Source organism: Chaetura pelagica, unplaced genomic scaffold, assembly GCF_000747805.2.
Source record: "Chaetura pelagica isolate M959 unplaced genomic scaffold, ChaPel_1.0 scaffold456, whole genome shotgun sequence".
Classification (NCBI taxonomy): domain Eukaryota; kingdom Metazoa; phylum Chordata; class Aves; order Apodiformes; family Apodidae; genus Chaetura; species Chaetura pelagica.
In genome coordinates this window covers 273,459-280,659 of record NW_009953574.1, presented here as the reverse complement: position 1 = coordinate 280,659, position 7,201 = coordinate 273,459, and positions in this window count along the sequence as shown.

Genomic DNA, 7,201 nt, shown 5'->3' with positions numbered 1-7,201 from the left:
CTGCAGCTGAGCTTGCAGTATTTGGCCCCTTTATTCACTGAATTCCTTTTCAACATAGTTAAAGTTGTGATGATTTACAATGCTTTTTGTTTATGACAGCAATATAAAATATCAACAGATTGATTTTAAATATTTGAACAATATGCACTGTAAAAATATGGGTATATACACCCACAAAAAAACCCATCCCAGGACTCTGTATCTGGTGAAGTTAATGGCTGCACTCACTTTGACTTCACAGGCACAACACTAAGCCTAGAATTAGACCCTATGTGAGGAAATACTGAGGACAACGCATGTTTGTCTTTCCTGAAATACAGCCAAAAGCTTAAGGAAAAACTCTGCCCTTGTCAGATAAAAAACTATTGCAGAAGAGGCTGTATTTTGGCATGATTTAAACCAGCTCATTTGATTATCATGCCAGATCAATATTCCCTGTGAAGGATGCCTAACCCAATAATCATCGTACTGACAATGCCGATCAGATGTGGAGATTTATTCTCATCACTACCAATGACAATTAGTTTCATCTTTCTGGGTTACTAGCAGAGTTTAGAAACTTAGTACCAACAAAGCATGTAAAATACCCTCCTGGGATGCTAGCATAATTGGCAAAAGATTAATTGTTTAAAAAACAGAAAGCAGCACATGCAAAGGAGAGAAAAAAAAGAAGCCCCGACAGCTTAAAATTCTGGAACAATGGCTAGGTTTAAGGGGCTGATTTAGAAATAAAGAGCCACCTCCATGAGAACAAAAGGTGCTATCACTTGTAAAATATTAGTGACACACTTCTGAGTAATGACTAACTCTGCAAAGAAGTGGGTCCGATTCCTTAACCCAACCAGCACTGAGAACAATAGAGAACAGCACTCAGTGCTGTGCAGAACTTGTGAGAAAATCACTCTAAAATCCAGGTTTAGACCAACATGCCTGAGCAGAACAAAGTCCAGGGATAACATGAAAGATAAATTTCTATTGATGTTCTTTAGTAGATACACAGAAAATAATATCAGAGTGAAAAATGACAGCTGAAATGCCATAATAGAGGCTCAGTGCTCATGAAAATGGGCCCAGTGTTGCACTAGATGAAAGGCTAAGGCTCTTCACTGTATGGCATGCAGCTTAATGTGTGTGAATGGATCAGCCAACCTTCACTTAGGAGCAAACTGAGCCATTTCATTTTTCTGTAGCACATTTTAGTCAGTAGACCGAGATGATAATATTCACACCAACTTGCTGAAATGCAGCTGCTTCTGGTGTGGAATAACTCATTTGTTTAGCAGAGTACACCAATGAGATCCAATATTTTAAGTACTAAAAATCAAATAAACTTACCAATGGAAAAGCAGGCAAAATCTGCACTAGATGGAATACTGCTATCCACACTGGCATTTAGCCAGGAGATACGGACCAATGTGCCTTGTCTTGCAAAAAGAAAGTTGAATTTGTACAGACCAAGCATCACCAGGACACTGGCTTTGCAGCCCAGCACCTCTAAGCCCAGGAGCACTGTCCAGTCGTTGAACCCCTTGGACCTCAGCCTCACATCCCCAGGGAACCAGGCTCCTCACTTGCAAGCAATTGCAAACGTCTCTGCTGGATTTCTCTTATTTGACTCAGTTTTACTTTCTTGATTTGTAATAATTTTTTAACCTTATTTTCAGATGATCTAGAGATACGTGGAGTATCTTCAAATACTGCTGAGGTTGGTAAACTGCTATATAAACCACAGAAACCACAGCCCTCTCTTTCATTTTTCCCTTATTGGAAGGAGCAATATTGGGAAATTTCTGGGTACAACCTGTTTCGAAATCAATCACTGGAGTTTCACTTTCCCACAAAAATATTTTAAATTACAGGCCATAATTTCCAAGAGAAGAAAAGATTAGACTTATCAGAACAAAAAACCAAAGTCTCCCTTATTGCCAGCAGCAAGAATGAAGCTGGAAAGATAAGAGGGTGAGAAAATGTCAAGTCTTCTGCTATGTCAATTAAAAAAGCAGTTTGCCCTGCACCACATCCCCTCCCCATCAGAGCTCAGCAGTCACCCAGGAGGAAACAAAAGAGGCTGAAAGAGCCCCATCCAGCTTCTCATCACCACTTTTCTTTCAGCATAGTAATCTCTGAAAACGCCAGTCGGCGAATGGGTGAAAGGCGATTTGTGTTGCTTAGACACCGGCGGAGAGGAGCAAAGTGCTCTGCTGGTGTGCATGGGGGAGGTGTGGGGACAGGGTGGCAGAAGAGAGGGAAAAACCTGGATGTTCAGAGGGTGGGAGGCGGTGAGAAAACTGCCGAAGTGTTGCTGGGTGGTAGACAAACCTTAAATGGGACCCTAAACAAATCTGCTCTCTGCTGCTGCTTGCACCTCTACACCACCCTCCCAGCTTTAGTCTTCCAGAAACAGAAACCATTAAGCTCCTCTTTGTACAAGTACCTGGGAGGGAAGGAGGGCAGGAGCAAGCTGCACCGGGCAGCACGGAGCTGGCGGCTGGGCACCAGGAGAGAACGGGCAGCGATTTCTGCGCTGGCTCCAAAATCATCCCGGCTGCCAGCAACATCTGCCGGGTGCCCCCGACAGAGCCCAAAGGCAGGGGCTGAGCCAGGTGACGCCAGCAGTCCGTGCAGCCCGATGTGCTGCCAGCCACCCCGAGCGGGTCCCTGCCCGGGGACCAGCCCCGAGGGATGCCCCAGCCGCCCCGCTGGACGGAAAACGCCAAGGGAAGGGCAAAATAAAAAACACTGCAAAACGCAGCTCAGCGGAGAGGGAAAAGCAGAGGGAAATGCCACCGTAAAACAAAGCTGTACAAGGAGGGAGAGCCGGGGAGGAGGAGGATCGCGGTAACAACCACATCTCTTCACAGGGAAGTTTCTGAACGAAAAACACGGACCCTTGCGGAGATGGGGGAACTTCCCCGCTTTGCCTGCTGGCAGACACAGCCCCTCAGAGCTGTACTCCGGGCACAGTGAGTGCATCTGCAAACTACCACTATTTTTTTCTTTTTTTTTTTTTATTAAGCAGAGCTGTCACTGTTCAAACCGCTGTTCTGAAGCCTCTACACTTCAGAGGAGTGTTTTACAGTCTGATGCAAGCAAAGGCAGGGATGCTCCAGCTCAGCAGCAAATTCAGGCTCCCCCTGCACCGCAACTCATCATGCACAGAAGGGGCAGAGCTGACAGGTCCCAGTGGCGGTAACGCTGCCGACAGCCAGCATCCCTGCTCCCGTACTCCTCTCCTGCCGGTCCGCTCCCCCAGCTGTTACACCCCCCATCCGAGCACCTGGAAAATCCTTTGCTTTCTTCTCAAACCCACCCGTTCACCGTACTGAAACCCACCTCCCCAGCCCCTGCCGAGCGCCGCTCCCCCCCTCCCACACCCCAACGCACGCACATCCTCCTTCCTTTCTTTTAATTTCTTCTTTTGCTCAGCAATTTGGGAACGCAGAGTCCATAAAATGGCTACACAGTGATCAATGGTTTCAAGGACAGGGAGTAAAGGAGGAGTCAGGAGATAGGATGGAGGTTTATTTCCCCATCAAAGTACTGCAATAAGAGGAAAAGAGAAAGACATAGCTACCTGAACTCACCATTCCTGATCCATCCCTTAGCCACTGCATCTTGCTTCTGATGATGTCCTTATTATCAGGGAGGGGAAAAAAAAAATCCCTACTGCATGGCGAGAGCTAGCAGGAAAAAAAAAAAGAAGCCCCCCACCCCCACCCTAGCCTGGAGCTTTCAGTCAGACATCCCTCAGCCCAGCAATCCCGTGCCTGTTAAGAGCACGTTATTAGCAGCCTCCTCACTACCTGAGATTGTAGTTATTTATTTCAGTCACAGACTGAGGGATTTGAGGGGAGGGGGGTGTCCTGTTTTTTCCCTTGCCATGCTTTGAAACTCTGCAGGAGAAGAGGGGGAGGAAGGGGGGACCTATGAAAACTTCAGGAGGGTCCCTGCAGGCACTCAGCACCCCTGTCCTCCTGCCAGTGGGTCACACTTGCCCCTGGCACTATGGGACTCCCAGATCTGCAGAGCCATCACATGCCTCCATGCTCAGCAGGGGGCTGGGGATTTTGCTGACATTTGAAGGGCAGCAAGTTTTCACTCTACTCTCCACATGAAGGAGAAGTCCCCTTCCCACCAAAACATTCCAGCCCAGAAAAGTGCAGTACGTGCCCAGGGTTTTCCTCCCCCCAGCACCCACACTCTACTCCCTACTAAGGGTTTTGATCTCCCACCCACTCCCCTTGCTTTTTTCTGACCTTCTGGTCAGAGCAAGGAAACTACAGCCTCTGCACAGTTAGAAAAGACAAGACACTCATGAAGCGTTCATCACCAAGACGGCCACCCACCATGCCGGGGTAGATGAGATCAGTCTGTCTGGCGCTGGTTAGAAGAGGCAGCGATAGCATATGGGATGTGCACAGCCAACTGGAAACAGGATTGAATCCTCTTGCTTCCTCCAGCTGGGACACGTATGTCGACATGGTTCTCCCCATTTTACAGAGAAGATGTGGAAATCAAAAGGAGTTAGCCAAGGCCGCTCAAGAGGCTGTTGCGCTGCCGCCGCAGCCCTTCGCCACCCTCCGGCGCCGCGTGCCCGCAGGAAGGGGCAGTCCGTCGCAAGGACTGACGCACACCTGAGTACTGGCAAAAAAACCCCACCAACATTCCCAGTGCCTCCTCTTTGGCAGCAGATGAAGCCTGCAACTAGCTTCAGTGGAAGGAGAGGGCAGGTACAAACTGTAGAGACAACGTGGGAAATGGCCGACATCCTGTTCTGGGTACAGAAACAGCCCACAGCCAGGATATACATACATTGGTTAAGCTGGATATACTGGATCCACATGCAGGATATACTGCAAAACCTGTAGAGAAGCTACAGTCTCCTCTGTTATGTTTGCAGAGGACTTAGGGTTGTGTTTGAATGTGTTTTTTTTTCCCTGCTCTCCTGCCTCAAAGGCAGAAGGGCATTTGAATCTCCTGCTCCTGACCTCCAGAGGAGTCAACATTTTTCCTGCAGCTGGAGATTTTGAGTCAGGAAACAACAGGCAGCTCCTCGTGACTGCCACTTTCTGCTCGCCCTGCGCTGCTCAGCAGGATGCATGAGGATCAGAGCCTGGGTGTCTTCACTTATTTATTTAAATAGGACAGAACAAAAGTACAGCCCAGAGTGAAGGGATGCTGCCCAGCATATTTGCATTGCTTGGGCACCATGGAGCCTGCTCTAGTTACATCATGCCATATTCCATCACCTTTTATATGGGCACTGACAGTCATCATTATTCCCAGAGATGGCTGACAGAAAAGTCAGGAGGCAAACACTTAAGAGACATTCTAACTCTTGAATTCTCTCTAAGTTTCCTATGTTAAGTGACAGAAAACTGAGGTAAGTTATTTACATCCAAAGAAGGACTCTGGTCTGAAAATCACATCTCTGAAAACTGTTCTGGAACACTGTGCTGTCAGGCTGGGTCTGCTCCCCACCTTCCCACCAAGGAGAGCCCAGTCTCTGGCCATGTCTTTGTGCAGCCCTGATTTTCACAGAACTTACACATCATCTGTTTAGGATGTCAGTAAGACCCAGCACAGCTTCACCAACTGATTCAAAAGCTTTCAGGGCTGGGGACAGCTAGGACAGAGCAACTGCCAAACTGACAAGACATCCTGAATGCATGGCCATTGTTCCCTTCAGAAAATCGGACTAAAATTAAAAGCAATGATCGAGTTATCTGATGAGTGAATGCTTTTTGTACAATGAAATACTGAATGAGAGATCTGCATTATTGTCAATCACACACAAATACAAGAAATACACAAGTTCATCTTTAAAACGTGCACTGTGTCATCCCAGTAACTCCACTAAATTCAGTCACAGTTACACCCATTTTAGCTTTGGCAGTGCAAATGGGAGAAGTTGTCTGGCACATCCCACCCTGTTGCTCTAATTGGTAAAGTGGATCTGGAGGAGGACAATTTTTGTTGAGGCTTGTTACAGTTTCTGTCCTCCTACTGTCAGTTGTTGATCAAGCCTGTCAATAAGGCTGATATTCCACTGTTTCACTTCCTATCCTTTGTTTACACTAAGCTGATTTCAGAAGTAAACCAAAGGTTGCCAGGTTAATTCTTGCTCCCTTTGAAGGTGACAAAAGGCAACAAGGACAAAAGATTAGCCAAATCCCTGAATCCGCATCAGTCTGCACACAAATCCAATCTTGCCCAGATCAGGCGAGTGATTCTCTCTGGCACATGCCACCTCGGTAAGAACCCAGTGATGTTTCCCCTGCCAAGAACATGCACCTCTGTTGCTTTACTCTCGATGCAAAGTGTTGTGCAGCCAGCCAGTGGGCAGGGGACCAAGCCCAGAGCTCTGCCAGAGCAGAATATGCAAGAGGAAGAGCCACCCATGAGCTTCTCCACTGGAGCAAGCCCACTATGGAGGAAAGTACATGACTTTCAGGAAAGGGTGCCACATCTTGGCTCCTCTGCCCAGCATTCCAACAAGGATGTTGCAACCGGGCGCATGTGACTGCACCGTGGGTAAGCCCTACCAGCACACCTCAGATATGTAGTATTTTCAATAACACTGAGTCATGTTGAGCACTACAGAGCGGTGCCTGTGGGCACTACACTAGTAGTAAAATCCCTATTGCCAAAGGAGAAACAGAGGCGACTTCCACTGTGCAGCATCTGGGCGCAGAGTTTGCACTGCAGGCTCCTGCCCTGTGATTTAGCTTACAAAAATTGTGACTTCTGTTACCAGTGGTGGTGAATAATTCAATATTGCTTGAGATACTTTGAGGAAATCCCTCTCTTCCTAGAAAGGCACTCAAGACATCGGTAACAGAGGAAGGTCCTTTCAGCTATCCCTTCCTTCCCTAACACTCCATGGCCCATAGAAGGTGGGAATGTGTCACAGCTGCCTCTGCAGAGATTCCCATCACTGGAGTGCCAGCACTGCCACCAACTCCCTGGAGTAATTTCTACACCTGAGACAACACAAAGCAGCATCAAGTCCTCCCGGGGATGCAGGGAAGAGATTTTTCTTGAGTGAGGAGAGCTGGTCTTCAGTTTGTCTGGAGGATTGCTCCAAACTAAGTCCCTGTAAGAACTCTCACATTTCTCATTTATAACATCTCATTCATTCTCAGGAGACCTGTGGTCTGGTCACATTTTACCTGCCACAGACTCTAAAAGTCTCTTTCCC